This window comes from Homarus americanus, unplaced genomic scaffold (genome assembly GCF_018991925.1).
Source record: "Homarus americanus isolate GMGI-L3 unplaced genomic scaffold, GMGI_Hamer_2.0 scaffold1024, whole genome shotgun sequence".
NCBI lineage: Eukaryota > Metazoa > Arthropoda > Malacostraca > Decapoda > Nephropidae > Homarus > Homarus americanus.
In genome coordinates, this window is record NW_024715228.1 from 9,912,309 (window position 1) to 9,935,398 (window position 23,090).

The 23,090-nt window shown below is 41.7% G+C and overlaps 1 pseudogene; it reads left to right on the forward strand.

Moving 5' to 3' along the window:
• LOC121857050 overlaps nucleotides 1-8,181 on the forward strand; it is an 88,956-nt pseudogene extending 80,775 nt beyond the window's left edge.
• Nucleotides 8,182-23,090: the final 14,909 nt, after the last annotated feature.

Genomic DNA, 23,090 nt, shown 5'->3' on the forward strand with positions numbered 1-23,090 from the left:
TTGATAAGTTTTTTGTTTTGTTTTTCATTACTTACAGGTTGTTTTAATGATTTATAGTAGAATTTGAAAAGGTATTTGATAGGGTGAACAGAAAATCATTGTGGGAGGTAATACAAATACACCTGTATATGGGGTGGGAGGAAGGCTATTAAATGCAGTAAAAGCATTCAAGGAGAACAACAAGTCAACAATAAGAGTAAATAGGAAAGAAAGCAAAACATTTGAATTAAATGTGGGTGTCAGACAGGGATTCATTATGTCCCCATGGTTGTTCAGTACTGTATATTGAACTATTATACACTGGTGAAGGTGGTGATAATAAGCTTTCTTACTGGGCTGATATAAGAGAACCAAGTTGCCACAATAACTGGTGACTGCTCCTGTTTATGGTTAGGCTCTGTGTTTCTGATTCTAATGTGTTTAGATCACATGTTATATGGGTCCAGGGGAGCCAAGTTGCCACTGTCTATCTCTCTCTCTCTCCAACTGTACTTAAATTCTTTAAAACTTTCAACTGTAAAAGTAGAATTGTTTTTTCCAAGCATTAAAATAAGAATAATCTTGTATGTGCCTAGGATGAGTTGGGATAACTGATCAAAGCTTGTGTTATTCAAATTTGGCCTTTTCTTAGTGATATGTTGAGATAGAAAAGAGTATAAATGATTGCTAAATCATCTCAAATGTAATGCACAAGATTAATAGCAAATTAAAAAGTTATAAAAAGGGCTACAAATACTTAAAATTTATTAAAACCAACATAATAGTATTAAAACCATTTTTTTTAAACAATGGTTTTTGACAACCCTGTTTATCATTTTTTTGTGTTAGTTTTGAAAGTTGGAGGAGAACATAACTGTATTTATATCCCATAGGGTTATCATCATTGTCGAGGATTCTCTTAAAAAGAGTACACTATTCTTAGATTTTGTAGGATCACTATGGTAGGGGATATGACTCATGTAATCATCATTGATATATCAGAAGTAATGTTGCTGTTGGATGCTATACAGACATACCTCTTTTTCCTAGGGAGAATAAACTTTGCCAGAGACCTTATCATACTGTATAAATACAAGGGTAGTATTATTTTCGTGTACACTTTTAATAATTCTTCTAATTATTATTTATTTTTCTCCCCCAGGGTTTGATGTATTGTCGTACATTCTGTCAAGTTTGCTTTTTTCCCCGCCTTCATCAATTTATTATGAACCAGGACTGGAATGATCCCAAAAGCAAGCTTCAGCAATGTTGCCTCACACTTCGCACTATGGATGGTGGGGAGCCCGATATTCCCATATACAAGTAAGTTTGTTTGATTTATTGCAGTCAATGTAAATATCTAGTTCACAGAGCCAATATCCTCATGAAACACTTCACTTGGTTTTTCCTCCTTTCTGATGCATTCCTTAACTCTTAAACTGCTGGTAAGGATTCCCTACTCCATCCCTTTATGTGCCAAAATGGAACATAAGGAACATGAAACATCCACTGATGTTGGCTGCCATTCCTTCATCTAACATCCATGGTGATGGCTACCATTTAAGGGGTAATGAAAACTTCTTTTATGTGACCTTGTCCATCATGGTCTTTTTTATTGCTTCAATCCACTACACGCAGCCTTTAATTGTACCTAATCTTATCACTCTTTTAGCATACATCTTCAACACTCTTCTGAAGATTCAATACCATTTTCAACTACCGGTACTATTTTCATCATATTTACAACAGTAATTTTTGAGACACTTACCACTCATACATCCCCACTCTAGCAGTTATAGTTCTTAGTACGGTATTACCTTCATTCCATTGAATTATTTAAATTCCTTATTCACACTTTCTTAAGTGTAGACACATTAATCCTTCCCATTACCAAATTAATTCATGTAAGGATTTTATTTCTTCCCTGTTTACATAAAATAATACACTCGGGGCCAGCACAAGGGTATTTGGCGCCTAGTAAGATAAGCTCATGAAGGTATGTGCGCCATTAGTGTATTGTTTTTGTAACTCTCGAAACACCACTGATAACATGTATATTTTCATCTTGCGGCAAATAACCAATGAAACACAATTTTCAGTTAAGCTTTATTTTATGGTAGGTAATCCATAAAAAAAATAATACAGTACATGTATTTTCCAAAAACCCAAGTCATAATCCCCATGTTATAAGACTTTTTAATCCGGGGCAGGTATGGACTTCTGTCGACCGGTTGCTTTATTCCCACAGGTCACCATCAGGTCATTAACTTCATAAGCCTAGCTAATCTTGGATCAGACAAGCATGTCCTACCCCAAAATTTTTTACAGAAACTTGAATGAGAAGTACTTCCATCTATACCTAATACAGTGGTCCCTCAGTTAACGAGCACAATCCGTTCCAGCAGGCTGCTTGTTAACCAAAAATCTCGTTAACTGAAACCATTGTTTCAATGGGTTTTTGGGTAATTGGTTCCAGCTCACCGAAAATTGCCTAAATTCAATTTTTTTTTTAGAAATTGACACTTACCTTGAGGTGTGTATGTAGAAGGCTCCTGGATGATGATGCTGATGTGAATTTGAAGTGGGAGGTGGAAGAGGAGAAGGGAGAAGAGAAGGAAGTGGAGGTAGAGGAGAAGCATTTTACTGCTTCTTGGAAGGTGAATCACCTTCCATGAAAATGTCAGGAACCTCTGGACTGACATTTTCTCCACCATGAACATCCTCTCTCCTTCTTGAAGTGGAAGGCTGAGGGCTAGCATCATCCTCTGTCCTTCTTGAAGTGGAAGGCTGAGGGCTAGCATCATCCTCTCTCCTTCTTGAAGTGGAAGGCTGAGGGATAGCATCTTGTTCCCTCTGCCTTTTACTGAAGAAAGTGTCAATTGTAGTCTGTGGGGCATCTCTCCTCCTCACTTATGTTTAAAGAAGGAGTCCATTGAGTCCTCAACATAACACAAAGTTAGTTCAGTTTTTTTCCACATCTGGGTGCTTTGAAGCCAGTTCCCTGAACTTCTCCCAGTGGTAAATCACATCTTTCAACTCTTTAGTTGACATATGGTCATCACTTTCAATTTCCTCCTCACCACTGTCAGCCTCTACCTGTAACATCTCATCCAGTTGCTTCAAGTCATCAGGAGTAAGTTCCTCCTCATGAGACATCACAAGCTCTTCGACATCATCCTCTTCCACTTCAAGGCCCAATGACTGACCAATGGACACAATCCCCTGGTCCAACTCTGTTTCTTCCTCAAATCCCTCAAAATCATGGACTACTGATGGCCACAGTGCTTTCCATGAAGAATTGAGGGATCTAGTGGAGACTTCTTGCCGTGATGACACAATAAATTTTACAGCCTCCAGGATGTTGAATTGTGTCTTCCAGAACTGTTTCAGTGTTAGTTCAGGATCATTGGAAGTTGCTTGATGACACCTCCTAAACATTTTCTTCATGTGCAACTTCTTGAAGTTGCTGATCACATTCTGGTCCATTGGCTGTATGATTGATGTAGTGTTTGGAGGCAAAAACAACACTTTCACAAAGTCAAATTGATACTCCAAAGTTCTGGCAAGTTCAGGGTCATGACCAGGGGCATTATCCATGAGAAGAGCCTTTAAAAGGAGTTTATTGGTGGTTAGGTAGCTCTTGACAGAAGGGCAAAACACATCAACAGCCCATTCATTAAAGAGCTGTCTTGTCACCCATGCCTTACGGTTGGACTTCCAATAAACTCCAAGCTTTGTTCCTTTTGCCAGAACACCGGAACAGTATTAGACAAACACAGGCTAGCCAATCCTGAAGCAACAACAATAGAGGTAAGGACAGTCTTTGGGTTTGCCCCAGGTAAAACTTCATCTCTGGTAGAATCTTTTTGGGCTCTTTTCCAGAACAGCCCATTTCGTCCATTGAACACTTGCTATCATGGAAGATAATTTCTCTTATCAGTTCTTTAAATTCCATTCCTGTGGTTCAAATAATGTCAACGCGTTGATTTTTAAAGTTAAACTGGCTGTAAGTAAAGAATTTTTTCTTTAAATAACTTTGCACTTCGCTATATATTGTCAATATGTAAATAAATTTCAAAATGACCAATAATTGTTGGAAACAGAAAAAAGTGTTTGGTTGAAGAGTCTCAGATGTTACCTCCAGTTGAAAGCAGAGAGAGACTTGTTTGGTGTGTTAAAGGTTTGGATGGTGCATAAAACTAGTGACTTTTGCCTTCAAGTCAGGTAGCACATTTGCTGACAGGGACTACACCAATGCTTGCATCTGGTTCAGCTTGAACATGTACTCTGGTTAATTTTTTACTGTATATTTTTGTACAGACTGATTCATATCTACATTTCTTAAAATCATTTCATTTGTGAAACTAATTGGCTTGTGGTTTTCTTTCCACGACGTGTCGTAGTAACCGACTCCTCATATTTCCTCGCTACCTTCCCGCCACTTCCCCGCCCCCCTGATCCCATGCTGTCCTGCAGTTGATACTTTCCCATCCTGCTATCCTTTCAATATGTGGTGGGGAAATATTCTCCTTTTAATGAGAACACTTTCCCAACAAAGATTTTCTTTAATTTTTATTTACTTGGATTGGGTGAATTTGATAACTGTCCAGAATTTGTGGCACCCTTGGCAATCACCCTCAAAAAATTTAACACATCATTCTTGAAATGCTTTATCTCTGTGGTACATTCAGTGTCTTGAGTTCAAAAGCTTGTGACCAAAGGTTTTGGGGTTTACAGTTCTGGCATTAGGAGACTCTCCCATAAGTCCTATTTTAAGGGCTGAGCAGAGGTGTTGGCCAGTATTTCTAACATACTATTGTATTTATGTTTGTTATGATTTTTTGGCTTTCATTATTTTGAGATAAATGTGATTTTTGTCGAACACATACAGAAGGGTGAAAAACACTGATATCAGAAGATATAAAGTTTATTCATATTTCAGGTGAGATAAACTTTTTTGTTTTTTTTTTACTAAATTACATAAACCATATCTCTGGGGTTATAGATTTCATTTTCTTTTTTGAGAGGGCCATGTCAGGTACAGTAGGCCCTTATGCTCTGTGGGTTGTTTGCCTGGGATTTGCAATCGGATTGCCAGGAGAATATTCTGTAATTGAGGTTGAAGTTCAATCCATTCAACCAGCGTGGCTTGGAATTTCTGGGGGACATCGCTCCATATGACCTCACACTCAGCTCTCTCCTCAGTCAGTCTAAAACTGTGTTGACATCTGCATTGTAGTTCAAAATATTACATTTCATGTGAATTGTGTTATATCAACACATTAGGTGAAAGTATCACTAGTTATAATGGTGTTTAACGAATACTTTAGCAGTAGCATGTGTCTTGAACATTCGGGAGGGTTAGGTAAGTCTTTTTGTTTTCTTGTGGTTTTATCTAATTTACATTGAGAATACAATACGTTTCAACAAAACTACCATTTATTTCTGAAATATGGAGTGTAATATTTTTGCTTAAATGGCGCGTCATTATTACAGTGAAGGTAGTGAAAGCAATGATGGCTTTTAGGCTTCTTTGTTCAAGATATTTCCGTAATAAAGCTTTTTGAATGGTTTCGGTTAAAAACTGTTGTATTGTATTCTATAATTGGTATTGTTACAACGGTTTTTAACTGGAATTTGGCGATCTGCAGGTAACGTCTTTTGAGCAGGGACAAATCATTGTTTTCAGTCTTGATTTTTTCCACTTTCCTGTATGCGTGCGTCATTTCAGCTAAATATTTTATTTTCGTGATTGATAATAGGTATCCATGCACAGTATGGATATAATATCATTGTAATATAACAGTGTTTAACGGAATGCTATTGTAAAAGGTAACATCTCTGACTTGTTTTAGGTAAGGTCTTTTTGTTTTCATCGTGTATTTTATCTTTTACATAAAAATACATCCGTTTTAGAAACTACTGTTTATTTCTGAGAATATATTCGATTTCAAACAGGTTGGTGAAATATGTGATGTGTAGTTTTTTAGCTTTGAAGATTGTAGAAAACACTACCCATAGCCTGTTCAGGGGGGAAGACTGGGAGGAGCTGAAGGCGATGGATCAAGGAAGAATGATTTTGATGGTTTAATGATATTCAGAAATATGGGTGTGGTAGTGTTATTTGTATTCAAGTTAATTAGGATAGAATATTGTTATACAACAGTGAGTGGCAGGTGGAGGGATATGGAGGAGGAGGTGACTGGCTGGGGCTGGGAAGTGAGGCTCAGGCTCAGTGCATCTGGTGTACAATGTTATTATTTTTTTATGCTTTTTTGCATTTTAATAGAAGATACTTTTATTACGTTTCAAAACTTCCATTTGTTTCTGAGACATGGAAGTGTAATGTTGCTGAAATGATGATATTACAGTGAATGGGATAGAGTGTGAGAAGCAATGTTTTTTCTTTTTCAAAGATGTTTGCAGGAATGCTTTTAGTGGTTTTCAGTTATTGGGATTAATTTAATGTTGGATTGATACTATTGTAGTGCAGTACGATACAACGTTTTAACTGAAAGCCATTGAAAAGGCGTTTGTTAAAATCTTGAATATGAAAAAGGGTAATTTTTATTTTTGATGTGGTTGTCCACTTTCACTGTAATATGTGTCATTTCAAATAGTGTTTTTCATATTTATTTCCAGTTTTCATTCAGTTGCAGTTAAGGTAAATTACTTTTGATGTATTATTTTAATGAAAATTCTGATATGGTGTTTTTTCTTTTGTTTCAATTAATTAACAAGATTGGTGTTTCAAATGTATGAACAAATTTGTCAGTATCTATATTTCACTTTTATGGTACTTTATGTTTTACATGTCCTGTGCTACCATACCATGATTTGGCTACTTGGGCTAGCTATGATGGCGCAAAGAATCTGCCTAGCAACTGTGCCGACACTCACAGCTGGTGGTGCTTTGATTCATCGTTCCATTGTTTATGGTAGTTGGTATTTTTCCTTTTAACGTATTAGTTTAGTTTGAGCCCAAATTTTTTAAATAATTTGGTCTTAAAAGCAGAAGCTACACACAGGTATATCGTGAAAATAGGACATGGGGGCCAGGGTTTTTTGGGGGGCAGCAAAAATCTGGCGGATTTTAACATCCACGAATTATCTCTCGTGCAGTAACTCCTCTCGTATGTTAAGACTGAATGTATTGTCGGACCCGGTGCTCTAGGCCAAACTCCCGACCAACATCAGTTATGGTTCTCCTCAATGTGAAACTTATTATGTGAAATTTCAGACCCATAGTATTGACATTTTGTTGCTTATTGGGCTGGCTGGCATTGGACATAGATAGGCATTTGCCAGTCAATAATAAGGCCAAAGTTACAAAACATGAAACACACCATGTGGACAACCACAAGAAAGAAGTAAATAAACTTTCTCACAAGTGGTTATTAGATGCTACAAGTGATGCATCAGCTAGCTCCTTCTGAGTGTTGTATCTCGCCAGCAACACTTGTTCAACTTCACTAAGCCACAGATTGTTTGGTAGCTCATTCAAACGCATAAATCTAAATATGTCCTACGTAATTAAAAAATTTTGATAAATGCAATGCCATTGTTATTCCAAATACATGTACAGTATATTAAATACTCGTGAAATCCGGGGCTGCTTAATTCAGGATATGTTTTTGTTTTTATATTTTCATGATTTATGATTTCCAGGTGTGTATGTGGAACCTGAGGAGAAATTTTTCTTGTGGATATTACTCTGGGTATAAGTGATAAAATTCTTAGTACAGTACCAGTTGTTTTGGAGTTAAACATTAACATTTTGTTCATCCTAGAGTGATTGAGTGCAAAGGCCCCACTAATGCCGGTATACACAGTAGCAGTGTATTTCAGTGGGGAGGCAGGCCAAGGCATCTGGGCACTCCATACAGCAGGCTGAGATGAATGCTGCTCGTGAGGCACTTATGAACTCCAAGGTAGTGCTACATTAACAAGAAAATAATTTAGAACTGTGACACACAGTACATGTTTGTCATTGATATGACAGTGACTGTGATTGATGGTAACCTATTTTTGTTCTTCCACAAATTGTTCCCAGTTAGATCACCAACGGAGAGTAATTGAGAAAAGTGTCAAGATTCAAGGTGTAAATAAATCTGATTCTCCACAGTGAAAGAGATTATAATAAGGACAAGGCGTGAGAGAGAAAAGCTGACAGGGATCTCGGAAGAGGATGAAAAGGAGTAGACAAGAGAGACTAAGAGAGAGAACAAACCTTGGGATGATAGAGGAGCAGAAAGGAGCAGAGGTGGGGAGAGAGGTAAGATGTTAAGAGAAAAAGATGTTTCTGGTGTAGATCGAGATAAACAGAGCAAGATGAGTGACAAAGATAGATTATATGGAGAAAAGGATGAAATTGCAGGAGAGAAGGAGCTACTGTGGCCATGGAGAAAAGGGACAAATCAAATGGAGACAGAGAGGTTAAGACTCCAGGCGATATAAGTCAGATGGAGATGAAGAAAGAAGATATAAATCAGAGGTTGATAAGTTCCATGATAATAGGTCTCTTGTGAATGACCAGAAGTCAAGAGGAATTGGGGTATACATCTAGAGAAGGAACAGACACAGATAGACACAAAGACAGATGTAAAGGATATAATAGAAATGGGTGTAATGAAAATCTCATCATTAAACTAACTTTAGGTGCAGATTGCATCCTGGGAATGACTATAGGAAAACAGTCAAAGGTCGGATTGGTAGGGACAGGCCTATGTAGATCTTGGAATGTTGTAGTTTTAAAAGAAATCAATGAGCCATACATGCAAAAGTTAGACAAGTGCTCAGATAATTGCCATTGCTTTACCTTTAGTGTGAAAATAATTCATAATGAGTAAATTTTTTATAAGTGACATGTTGCTGGAATTCAAACCCGAGACCCTTTGGGTTGATTTTAATTTGTGATAAAGTATATTTGAAACTAAATTTTACTGGATAATTAATTATTTTAACTTTCTGCCCTTTTAGTTGCTCAAGGCAGGGTTCCTGCAGATGAGCAGATCGATCACTCCATTGTAAATGCTGGAGTTGGGGCGTTCAGGTGATGGGGAAGTCGGAGGAATGATTGAAACCTTCCTTTTAGCGCATTCAATATTTGATGTGGTCAAAACCTGCAGAAAATGTTCATAATATTACATGGTGATTCATCTGATACATAAATAGTTAGTCTCACACAGTTTTATCTTAATACTATTTATTAAACATAGTGACATAACACAAGAAGTTCATAACTCTTATTAATCTTAGCCGTCTCATTCTGCATTATCTTATTACTCCAGGTAGGGCGAAGCAGTAGGGCGTAATTAATTCGACAATATTTCAGTACCGAGGGTATGTCATCACTTGGCTGTACTTACAAGTGTGGTTAATGCAGATCAGTATGGTGTTCAGAACAACAGTACTGCGTAAATTGTCCTTCTGGAATTCTTGGACAGGATTGTGAGGTTGGTGTTCTTGTACGAACAGAGAAGCTGACGATCTACCTCATGGCGGGGTTAGGGCAGCACGCCACCTGCGAACAGTCCACTCAGCAGAACCAGGACTTGTCTGTAAAGCTTCCATGCAGGGGTCTGGTCGAGATGATTTAATGGCAGCTCACGCTCGCCAACACTGTGGCTGAAGCCAGTGGCGATAACACCCATTTTCTTTTCATTCAGTGACATTCTTTCATTTTGTTGTTATAAAAGGTGTTTCTTGTTACGGTAATCAATTTCCAAGGCTCCAAATCTGGTTTCATATAAACAACATACATATTTCTGGCTCTTTTTGACTGATAGAAGATGATAAATAATGGCAATAGGAATGAGGTAAAAGAACAAAGGTAACTAATAGGCTAGTGTGTTTATTGAAAACCAGTAGATACAGTACATTCTGGTAGTTCTCTTCTATACACAAATATTCATGCCATCTCCTACCTTACGTGGTCAGCTCCTGGTGAAGTAATGAGAAGTACCGTTAAGCAAAAAAAGATTTGACGTACAGTAAAACCTCGATTAACCGCCCACATATGGGGGAAGGGCAAACGGATAATCCGAAAAGGTCGGTTAATGGTACATAAAGTCTACGGAAATAAAACATACCTTTTTCAAATGACCTTTCCTAACCTACCTCATTTAATTCCCTCTATTCATTTTCTTCATTTGCCATTCATATTTCAATAGAATTTGCTTTAAAACATTAACCACTTTGGTAAATAATATGAACCAGCACAGAAACAAGTGAATAAAAAATGGAAAAGTCAAAGAACATATGGCATCGAAAATTGTGACCAAGTCCCAGGTGCTCATCTGACTTTCTACCTCATTTTCACCACAATTGCAGGGTCTCAATTGCTTCTCTTACTATTGACAAGACAACATACATATATTGTTTCCCACTCTTTTTTTTTTCATTTTTGCTTTGTTGTGGTTCTTTATTACTATTATTATTATTATTTCATGATCATTATTAATATTATTACATTATCGCCCCCAGGCCCGATGTGGGTCAGTAACCTGTACCTGGGTGGGATAATCCTGTAAAAAAAATTAGGGGTTAGGGATTGACGGTTAATCCGAAAGTCGGTCAATCGAGGGTCGGTTAATCGAGGTTTTACTGTATTCCTAAAAGAAAAATTTGTGGGATGCATTTGTGAGATCAAATTGAGATGCTTTTATAAGCAACTTAAATAGATTTTACAGCCCCTGAAAACTCGTTAGTGCTGGAAGTCTCTTAAGTTAGGAAGTGGTTATGTTCCAAAATCTCATTCATAATTCATTTGTTCAGAACTTGGAACTCAATTCCTCATAGACACAATACAGTCATCACCTGTGTTTTGAACTTTTGGGTTACAGAAATTCATCCATACAGAATTTGTAAATAGTAATGACCACTAAATTTTGGATGCAGAATGAAATTATCCTTACGGAAATGTGGTTATTTTTAAAAAAATTAGAAAAAAAAATAATTGAAATAAAATTTTTTGTGTGGATTTCATATCACATCATGTTTACTAGCAAGTGTACCAGTCTTGTTTGCATTTATGAGAGTGTGTATTAAGTGTGATCCTTAAAAAAACATTATTGGTTCCTAAACCTCCTTTTTTTATGATTTTTAGGTTCACATTGTTTTCCTAGTTTGTAGAGTTTCAGGTTAATGTGATATATTACTTGTATTTAATTTATCACTTCACCACTTAAAAGCTTAATATCCGTTCAGACAGTTGGTCTACTGAGTGTTAGTACTGGAGCAAATTGGAGTACCCAGAGGAAACCTGTGATATTTGTGAGGGTCACACTGGATAACACCCTACCCAAGTGTGTCTGGGTCAAGCAGGACTCAAACTTGACATAGTAGTGAGAGATATGTGCATTACCACTGTACCAGTTGGCAATATGGATAGTGCTGTACTGGGATTTTTTCATTCCTTTTCTTCTTGATTATATGCTGTCATGCACATCTGGTGAGTCAAATTCAAATATTTGGTGTTTATCATCTTATTATATGATGAAACCACTATACAGGTATTCCTCGTTATCCGAGTGGGTGAGAAGGGGGTGGGCCTTTTTAATTTGAATTTTCCATCTGACCGATTTTCAGATGCAGTAGTGAAACAACAGGTGTAAGAATAAAATTCTTGGATAAATGAATTTTCAGATAGCAAGCATTTGAATAACGAGGAATACCTTTATTGAATTTATCATTTATTTTTTTATGGCTTTTGGCAGAACATTTCTTCTGTGGGAACTCTTCACTAATTATTTAATGGGAAGTTGATTTCATGTTATAGAAAAGGTTCCCAAGCAAGCCCAAAAATTCAGTTTAATCCATAATTAAGTTAAAAAAATTGTTTTTAATAAATAATAGTAGATAACAATACTGTACAGTGCTGTTATAATGAAATTAATAAAACTAAATAGAAAAACACAAATAAATAATAATGGGAAAATACTCTTTACAATAATCATAAACAAATTTATTAAAAATCTGACCGTCTACCCTCAAGTCCGTACTCTATTACAGTACAGTATTACCTCGCTTAACACGGTTTCACTTTCTGCTATTTCTCATTTACGCGGTACCTTGCCAGAACTGGACTTTTACTTTTATGTGCATCTACTCATATATGGCGGAAGTATAATTTTTTTTTTTTTTTTTTTTATTCATAAATTCTATACAAATTACCCAGCAATATAATTTACATTGCTGGAATTCTACAATATGATGATCATTTTGAATATAAACATCATGGATTTTGCATTAGACATACAAATTTTAGATCTAATGTAATAATTTGGTTTACACAAAGCAAATATTTTATCTTTTGTGCAAAAATATATTAAGTTTACATTTAAAATATTCCTGACCTGCAAGAATCCAGAAATGTCAATTATATTACCCTAACTTTAGTCTGAGGTATTATTTATTACTAAACATTAAAATCTAGTGTTTCACCCAAACATTTCTCAGAGGTAGGAGCTAGTGAGCTGGGATGAGGGGGTGGGGGATTTAGTCCATTATTTGAATGGACCTTAACCTGGCGACTGTATTTCTCTTAAATATTAATTGTGTGAGCATACCATCATAAAATTAAGATGTTATTTTTACTACAACATAGGTATTGTGTCGGAAAAAGTGGAGTTTGGGGGGTGGGCCAGTCTCCATTGGAATTAATCCCATATGTTCTGTTGTTCACTTTACACTGTTTTCACTTTCCGTGGTACCCTGTGGGTTCAATTGACCGCGTAAATCGGGGTACTACTGTACAGTACTGTACTTTAGTAATAGAGCACGGACTTGAGAGTAGACTCACATTTTTAATAAATTTGTTTATGATTATTTGTGAGAGGATTTTCCAATTATTATTTATTTGTGTGTGTGTTTGTCTTTGTGTTTGTGTTTGTCTTTACACACACACACGTATATACAATACTACAGGTAAAAGAAATACCTCGTAATTGTCCTAAGGGCAAACACATAAAGGGAATATACAGTTCTTTGTACACAGGTAAAAATGTAAACACCCCCCTCCCCTCAGATTTGTACATTTTCAGTTTAGCAAATGGTTCGTTAGTGTGATCTTTTTTTTCTGTGCAGTGATCGGGGGTTGTGTTTATGTAGAGCCAGAGTCCCCGACATAGTGTGTCAAGTGTTGGTAAACAAGATCATAATACTGTAGATTTCTTTAATTGCTGCAAGAGTGAGTGACTGACGTGTGTGATACCGGATACCGCACTGTTTATTGACTTTACTGTGAATGACATGTACTGTACTGTATATGATTCCTCCAACTTAGTTTATCATCAATAGTAACCCCAATAACCGATACATTGTTTAGTTTGCTCACTAGCTCACATGAATTAACAATATGAGATCTTGAAGTGATTCCTAAAAGTGGAGAAAGTATTTTCATATGTCATTTGGATAACATATAACTGGTCTAAGTGAACTATGATCAGTCTCATGGGATTATTGGGCTTATGAGTCTGTTACTGTAAACCATAAAGATAGGGCAAAGGAGATGCCTTCAAGTAAATTTTTAAAATGTTGTTTGTCTTTTAAAACCCTACCGAGAGTAATGTAGTATTAAACACTTTTATGACCCTGTATGTGGCCAGTTGTCTTATTTCTCTATGTTTGTCTATTTTCTCTTTGTTAGGCTCACACACATATTACGTAGGAGATCTCGCACTATGGATGGAGGTGAGAAAGGTAACTCACAATGGCGTTTTCTATACAGTATATATGTTATATGTACAGAACAGACTGGTGCTGGAAAGTTGCTGCGTAGTAGAGGAGTTGCTGTGGAGGAGCTTCTTTAGAGGAGGTCTTCTCTGCTTAGGCGTGGTGTTGTCTGGCCCTCACGGCGAGGCAGGGGGTGTTATGTCATTCTGCCAGATCAAGAATCGAAATGCAAAGATGAGAAATGCTGCTGATTGGCTAAGATGTAGTGGCAACTGACCAATCACCGCGCAGTTGACGCGAGGTCTGATTTGTGGAACTCACCGCTGGTTGGCTGGTAAGTGGACGGCAGGTGACCAATCAGCAGTTATAGGGGAGAATATCCACTACTGTACTCCCCCCCCCCTACAAGTGTTGCAGGAAACTTGTTGTCGGCAGGTTTGTCTCCCACATGTGAGACATAGCCGGGGGGGTGTAAACCACTCATCTGCTACTGGTGACGACTCCGTCGAGTGACACAAAATCTGTGGGAGAAGCATAGAGAAGGAGGGTTGTAGATATGAGAAGGTTGAACGGCGGGAGGAACAGGTGAGGAATGTGGTGCCTCTCTGGCGGCAGGTGCAAAGTCCTCGGGGGCGTCGGGTGGGGTGTCTGGGTCCACAGGGCTAGGTGCAGGATCCTCACCAGGAGCAGTAGGTACCTGAGAATGAAAGGAGGGCACATAGAACTGTTGTGGACAAGGTGGTGCTGCAAGTGGCAACTGAGGGCAGACTGGTGCAGGTGTGGTTTGTTGGGGGTAATGTAGGGTGGGGGCCCCATCGGGTAAGGTGGCTGGCTTCACTCAATCGATGCTGACGTTGTTGTGTCTACCATTGCGAATGATCATCAGGAACTTTGCTGATAGTGCAAAAACCGGGAAGGGTCAGTCGTAGGGGCGTTGAAGTGGGCTGCGGTGAGCATCGCGCCCGGCAGACATACTTGGCGTTGAGTAGTGCAGGAGGGCTGTGTTCAGGGCGAGGGGAAGGCTGGCGTGGGGCAGTAGCCTTGAATGCAGAAACTGCTTGTCGAAGTGTTTGCAATAGATTGTGACTGGGCAGGAGGAGTGAAGTGGTCAAGGTCAGGAGTAAGTGAGAAGTCCCTGGGTAGGCGAAGGGGCTCGCCTGGGGTGAGATCTGCTGACCTGCAGTCCATGTCCTCTTTGTGTGATCTCAGATGCCAAGGAGCACTAAGGGTAGAGCATCCGTCCAGCTGTGCCTTGATGGCATCTTTCTGCTGCCAATGAAACCGCTCTACTATGCCGTTGCATTGAGGGTGGTAAGCAGTAGTGCGGTGTCTGGAAGTGCCGAGGAACTGTAGGAGACTATGCCAGAGTTGTGACTCAAACTGGGTTCCACGATCAGTGATGACAGTCGTGGGAGGACCGAAACGGGAGACCCAACCATACAGGAAGGCGCGGACGGCTGACTCTGCTATAGCATTAGGCATGAGAATGGGTTCTGTCCACCTGGTGAAACGGTCAATGCAGGTGAAGATGTAGGTGTTGCCGCAGGATGCTGGAAGAGGTCCCACGATGTCGAGGTGCACTACCTGGAAGCGTCCTTTGGGTATAGGAAAGGTATCTAAGGGGGCCCGTGTGTTTCCATGTATCTTAGAGGACTGGCAGGCCAGGCACTGGGCAGCCCATTTCCGAGTATCAGCCTTGATGCCTGGCCAGACGACACATTGCGTTAGAAGGCGCTGGGAGGCCCATACACCTGGGTGGACCTGAGGGAGATGTCTTATATGCTGCAAGGTCTTCGTTGATCTCTTGTGCTACAGCGAGCTGTCTGTAATCCATGGGTGGAGATGAGGGAAGAATGCTGGATATACAACGAGAGAGGGCGTCGGCGATCTCGTTGTGGCTGCCTTTAATGTGTTGGACATCGCTGGAGAACTCTGAGATGTAAGCCAAGTGGCGAAGAACACGAAGTGTAGATGTCTGGGAGGCTGAAGCGAAGGCATGGACGAGAGGCTTGTAATCAGTGAAGATGGTGAACTGACGGGCCTCGAGGAAGTGCTGGAAATGCTTGACAGCAAGATATATGGCCAGGAGCTCTCGATTGAAGGCGCTGTACTTGAGGTGTGGTGGCTGAAGCCGCTGTGAGAAGAAGGCAATGGGCATGAGAGTTACGTTGAACTCCTGTTGTAAGACGGCGCCAACGGCAGTAGAAGAAGCGTCTGTTGTGAGAGTGGTCCGGGCGTTAGGGGCAGGGTGAGCCAGCAGGGTAAGGCGTGTGACGTGCTGCTTGAAAGTGGTGAATGCTGTAAAAAACCTCCTGAGTCCATATGAGACGTGAGACGTCTTGGGGAGTCCTTGAGAAGATCGTGGAAGGGCGGGATGTTAGCAGCCTGGGCAATGAAGCGGTGGTAGTAGTTGACTAAACCCAGGAATTCTCGGAGCTTCTTCGCTGTTTCAGGTTTGGGGAACTCCTTGATGGCAGTTACCTTGTGGTAGGGGTTGGATGCCGCTTGACGAGCTCTGTGACCAAGGAAGTCGATGGAGGAGACTCCGAAGACGCACTTGGCGGGATGAACTTTCATGTTGTTGTTCTGCAGGCGTTGGAGAAGGAGCTGTAGGTGGTGATGATGCTCGGCAGACGTCGGAGATGCGACGAGAATGTCGTCTATGTAGACAGTGACAAAGTCGAGGTCGCGAAGCATGTGGTCCATGTATCTCTGGAAGGTCTGAGCTGCATTGCGTAGTCCAAAACTCATGTAGGCATACTCGAAGAGACTGAACGGAGTGGTGAGCAGAGATGGGGTCAATTCAATTCCAATTCATTTCATTCGTAAAAAAGAAATCTTCAATTCAATTCACAAGCATATTTCAATTCCAATCACCTAAATTCAATTCATTATGGTCGATATTTCATTCAATTCATTTCAAATGCTTTTCAATTCAAAATCAATTCTAATCTACCATTAATCTAATGGAAAGAAATAAAAATTTGAGGTTTCAAATTAACTTCTTTATTTTTTATCAAAAATGCTCTCCCACACAAACCAATCACATTCTTTACCAACCAAAAGTTCAAATGGTTTAATTCTTTGTATTAGTAAATAAAATATGAATGAGTCTAAGTTACTGAGGATTGCATCTGATCATCATAAGTTGCTCAAATCTTTTATCTCTTAAATTGCACCTCTCTGGCCTGAAGAGCTTGCCAGCAATGGAGAACAGTCGTTCCACAGGAGCCGATGTAGCAGGAATGGCCAGGTGAGCTGCAAGCCTGGTGATGACAGGAAACTCAGGTTGCTTGGCCATCCAGTAGCCAAGGGCATCACCATCTTCCTGTAGACATGGCTGGTTGAGGTAGAGTGAGACCTCAGTGATGGAGTTGGTCTTGGTGTAGAAGACCAGTTGGCCAGGGCAAAGAACTTGTTCCTCTTCATCAGTGGTGGTTCAGCAGGGGAAGTGTCTTGTTGTAGGATCAACACTGCCTGCCATATTGTATTTCACAGTCAGAAGGTCACGAATGTCTTGCACTTCATTGTCATAGTCATGACACCAGTCCAGCTTGTAACGCGGGTCTAAGGTGGCAGCTAGCTGGAAAGCCTCCATAGACTCAAACTTATTCAGACGAGTCTCTGTTGAGGACTGATGTACAGAAACAAGCTTGCTTTTATACACTTCATGAAGACTAACTAAAGCAGCCCGAAGACCACGAACACAGTTAACTACCAGACTAGATGTCACCATGTTTTGTCCCTGAATCTGATTAGTCACATACTCAAATGGCTGGAGTATATCACAGAGCTCCTTGATGGTGGTCAGCTCATACTGCTTCAGCTTGTAGGGAGTGTCAAGTTTGTTCCACACTTCAGGTGAAACTCTAAGTACTGACCTCATCGTCGTCAACTGGCTATTCCAGCGTGTACATGTTGCCATCTGGAGCTTGAATTCATTTGAGAGCACTTCTGCAGACACTGTTGATTTCCTGCAGAGGCTGACGAGCTTTGATACTTTTCCAAGAATTTGTTTGATCTGGCCACCTTGCTCCATGCCATCTTTCATGAGATGCCATGCCATCACTTGATATATTTTTAACATATTTTTTGTGCTAGCTAACTGTATATTTTAGTTTTTATTTGAATATAAGTTAATTTTTGCAAAATAATGAAAATGCATATTACAGTATAATATATTATTTTATCAATTTACATCAATTCATTACATCAATTCATATCAATTCACATCAATTCATATCAGTTCATTGGTATCAACTCCAATTCAATTAATTTTAATTTTGTATTTTTTCAATTCCAATTCAATTCCAATTCACGGATTTTTTTAATCAATTCCAATTCAGTTCATAATTGACCCCATGTCTGGTGGTGAGGGCAGTCTTCTGGATATCTGCAGGTGCCACTGGAATCTGATGGAAAGCACGCTTCAAGTCGATCTTCGAGAAGATGGTCATGCCGTGGAGTTTGTGGTGGAAGTCCTGGACATGTGGGATAGGGTACCTGTCAGGTTTGGTGACGAGGTTCAGGGCTCTGCAGTCACCACATCCTCCAGTCATTAGATGATGGCTTTGGAACCATGTGAAGAGGAAATGCCCAAGGTTTCTTTGAAGGTCGAATGATGCCGTCTTGCAGGAGTGTGTTGAATTCCGCCTTGGCTGCGTTCAGGAGCTGAGGGCGAAGGCGGCGGGGGCATGAGAAGACTAGAGGTCCTGTAGTCTTGATGTATTGGAATACTTCCGACGTAGGTGGTGGTGGAGAGACTTGGGGTGAGAAAAGTTCCTTCAACTCCTTGAGCAGGGAGGAGAACTCGTTGGACGGCGAGAGGCAGGTGATAGTGTCGGCGACTGCGGTACGTGTACCCCGGATCGTGTGTACTGTAGGCTCATGGATGAGGCAGAGGTTTCTTGGGTCAACAACGAGCTTGTGGAAGGTGAGGAAGTCAAAGCCAAGGATGGGTTGAAAGACATCTGCGACCACGAAGGACAATCGCAGAGTCTTGGGAAGACCGAGGTCTAAGGCGAGGGTGTGTGCGCCGTAGGAGGCGATGGGGGTACCGTTTGCAGCGAACAGGTCATATGAGAGTTGCTTCGATGTGTCTTGCGGTGAGGGAGGGATGATGCTGACCCGTGCCCCTGTGTCAACGAGGAATTTCTTGCCGGAGATGCGGTCGGTGATGTGCAGCAGTGAGATGCTTGAAGTGACGGAGGTTGTGGCACTGGGGGGGGGGAGGGGGGGGCAGTTGTTGTTGGGAAGTCGATTTCTATTTCATTTTCATTGTTCTTGGCCACTGATTTCCTTTTCTGTCCCGTTCCTTGTGTCAGTCTTGGGTCTCTCGCCCTCTCAGTCAAATCTCCAGGTCTTTCCGCTTTTTCTGGTATGTTATCCTGGTCTGTTGGTGATGTTGTGTCCTTGGGCATGTTTAATCGTTGTCTGAAGTGTTTTGTAAGCTTTGGGATGCTGGTGCCGTGTAACAAGTTTGTTGAGTTTGGGTTTTTAGGAAAGTTCATATGTGGCATGTTGTTTATTTCAAACATCCTATTGAGTTCGTCGGCATATGATCCTGGAGCTATGATGTTATGAAGGTGAGCATGTAGCATGCTCACCATTACCTTGAAATGATCAGTGTCACTTAATTTGATTATGGTGTCAGTAGTTGGCTTTGTTGCCTCTTTCACGGCCCTCTTTGCTATTTCAGCATATGTGCTTTGGTCTCTCATCCTTTCTCGTTGGTCTTCCTGCTCTTGCTTGTATTTGATGAGGGTCTTTTTGATGGGGCAGGACATGGTCATGGTTGGGTGGGTGTGGTGCACGTCCCCGTTCCTTTTGCAGTTTTAGCAGCCTTTGGTGGTGTTGTTGCACTGTCCTTCCTCTGCACAGTTGGAGCAGTATTTCTTTTCCTTTTCAGGGAAGTCCCTTATGATATGCTCTTCATATTTATAGCATGTGAAACATCTCAGGAGTCTGGTGTATTTTTCACTTTTTATTTATGAGGAGATATCGACATGTTGCACGCTAAGAAACTGCACTGGAGGACCTTATCTGCCATAGCCGTTTCTTCGAAACAAATCTTCATTACGTGCGTGTAGTCTTTTAGCTTGATTATTTCTTCTACTTTAAATCCTTCATTCTCATTTTCAATGTCTGCCTTCAGAGAGTCCACTGTTTGCTCTCCTACTTGAGAATCTAGTTTCCTTGCAAAAATAGATCTCCTGGTTCTTGGCTCAGGAGGCATGACCACAATTAATCCATTCTTGGCAAGGATTTCTTTTGCCTTAGTGGTTAGTAGTTTGTCTGCATCATTTTCATTTCGGCAATTGGCTTTGAACCCTTCGTTCAGGTTGAATACCCTATTGAAGGTCACACCTAGTTCAACATATACTAGGGTTATTAGTCTAGATTTATCGATAGGTTTGTTCTTATCTTTTACTTTTACTCTTATGTTTACTGCCATGTGCATGTAGAAGGTTATTGGAGGCCCTTCTTTGATTTTACAAGAGACAAACCCCGCACAGTGGAGTGACTGCACGATAACAGTCATCACTATGGGATCGACCTGTTTGTCGCCGACCCCCAATGAACGCACACAATCCCATTCAGCTGTGAGGTGTGCGCCACTGGAGGGGCTCTAGCATGAATACTTAAATAAAGCAGGTGCCTCGGCCAGGGTAAGCAAGGAAGGATTTTAGTAAGAGGGAAAGACCCCAAAAATACGTCAGTACTGCCAATCAATAGCTTCCCTCCAGCAAGAGTGTGTGTCACTCACTCTGCCCGTGGGCAGGACTAGCAAGGGTTGACAATCCTAAACGTTCGTGAGGTAGTCCGGTGACGGTTGTGGTCGTTTTCAAAAGGTGGAGGCCCACAAAGGGCGACGCCCCAAACAGGATTCCTGGGACGTCCAGTGGTGGTCAGAAAGGTCGATTTGTGGTCCGGTCATCAACAGTAGAAACAAGGCGGGCTGCTTTAGCGGTGAGGGGTATGGCGAGAGATCCAATCACTGCGAAGGCTCAGAGTTGTACCCGTCTGGCCCTCACGGCGAGGCATGGGGGTATTTATGTCATTCTGTCAGATCAAGAATCGAAATGCAAAGATGAGAAATGCTGCTGATTGGCTAAGATGAAGGCAGCAACTGACCAATCACCGCGCAGTTCGAACGCGAGGGCTAATTTGTGGAACTCGCTGCTGGTTGGCTGGTAAGCGGACAGCAGGTGACCAATTAGCAGTTGTAGAGGAGAATATCTGCTACAACCCCGAACCCGGAGCTGTGAAGACCGCCCTCTCTCTGTTGCCATTGATGGCCAACTTTCCTGAGCAGACCATCCACCACTGACATCGTTGACAACATCTCACGAGCGTTTTCGGTTTATCGAGCATTAGTTTGCCGTCCCCACTTGTGGTGTGAGTGACCCACACTCCAGCTGGAGAGCTGCTGTAGTGCGATATTCCCGACGTGGTTTGAGCTCTTTTCCTTCTACTGCTATTTTTCTTTTTTTCGCTCTGGCCTAGGGACCTGCACCCTCAAAAGTGTATTCGTCCTGCGGTCCCCCCTGTAACTGTTCACTTCCTTCCCAGGAGATTGTGAACACGAAAGGGGGTTGGAGCAAGAACCCATCCCAGCCGAGTCTTTCCAGGAAAACCGGGATCGTGCGGGTCCACCTGGAAAGAGGGTAGCAATCCTCAACCTTCCCCAATAGGCACACTTAGCTCACGTCTATAAGTGAGCAGTCACATACACTAGGAAGTAGGCTTCCCCAACGGGGCTCCGGGAAAGAAGCTCAGGAACCACTCTACAACCACCCAGCCATCAAGTGCCTGTGGGGAGTGTTGACATTCCTCTGCTACTTAGTCAACCGGAATAGGTAGACTCTGAACAACAGAAAAACCTCCAAAGAAAAAGAAAACACTGCTTAACCACCGGTTATGGAGTGCGTACCCCCCCTTCCAACAGCGACCCCCGCCGGAACCGCCAACCTGACGACCTAAACCACGACAGGCTCCGCACAGAGAAAGTGGACCAGCTGCGGGCCTTCCACGAAGCCCTGAAAAGCAAGAACAATGTGATCCACACCACTGCCACCGCCACTAAGGATGACAACTGGATGAAGGTTGAAAACAAATAACGCTGACGTGCTTTTTCGGGAAACGAAATCCGTCAAGCAGCCCAAAAGGCACCCATCACCACCACCAGCTTTCCCCCAACGACACTGCCAAAATTCCAGATCTCGAAAACGGACACGAAAACGACATATGCCGCCATCACAGAGATGGAGAAACAAAATCCACTGGCCAAGTTCTCAGTGCGGCCCAACCTAAAGGGGGAGGTGATTATTCACCCCAAAGACAAGGACTCCGCCACCATCCTCGACACTTACCTGAAAAACACCACCACCCTTCATCCCGGAGCCCCTGCGGTGCTTCAGATGCCAGAAATACGGGCACCATCAGACGAGGTGCACGTACAAGGAAATCTGTGCCGTCTGCGCGCAGAAGCACGGCACACACTCCTGCCTCACCAAGTTGAAAAATGGGGAAAAATTTGCCCCAAGTGTGCCAACTGCGGGGGCAAACACCACGCCTGGAACTCTGGATGCTCTGAGAGGACAAAGAGGGTCCAGGCAAACCGACCAGCAGCAAGACCGGCCCCCACCGCCTGCACACCAACCCCACCAAGTACCTTCGTGTGGGGAACCCAAAGGCAAAAACAACAAAGCCAACCTCCTCAGCCGGTCAACACCCAAAGTGCAGCCCAGTTTCCTGGCCTCCCTACGGCCACACCTCAGCCGACAACGACAACAACTACGTAATGACAAAACAAGCACACACCAAGGCACCAGAAGGAATGATACACATATCAGACCTAGCCAAGGTACTGACAACCTTCGCGGAGGGCCTAGCCGGACTACTGGGCCACAAGATCCAGCCCACACAGCTCCAAATACTCATGGGGAGCGTCCTCGGGCAAGTCGCCACAGCTCCAATCACCTCAGTGGAGGATGCCATGCCGGCCCCCACACAAGTGACAGCCGAGGTACACTACACCGAAAAAGGCCACCAGGGAACCAAAGATACCGACAGCTCCCAGATAGAAATTGGACGTTTCAGCTCCCCTGAACCGAACCACGGCCCAGAAGGCATAAACCACCACAGAACAAGAAGATATGAAACTGATCCAGTTGGAATCAGACCTGAACATATCCATCGAGGACCACCAGAAGTCCCCGATGAAACAGTGGTGGAAAACATCAGCACCCTGAACATGCTCTCATGGAATGCTCAGGGCATCAAAAACAAGAAACACCTCCTGCAAGAATAAGCAGCCAAGGTCAAGCTTGACATTATACTGCTGCAAGAAACACTCCTACAAGAACACCACTGTTTCAAATTCAGTGGCTACAAGACATACAGGAGTCATTTCACGCAGGCGTCGACAAGAGGAT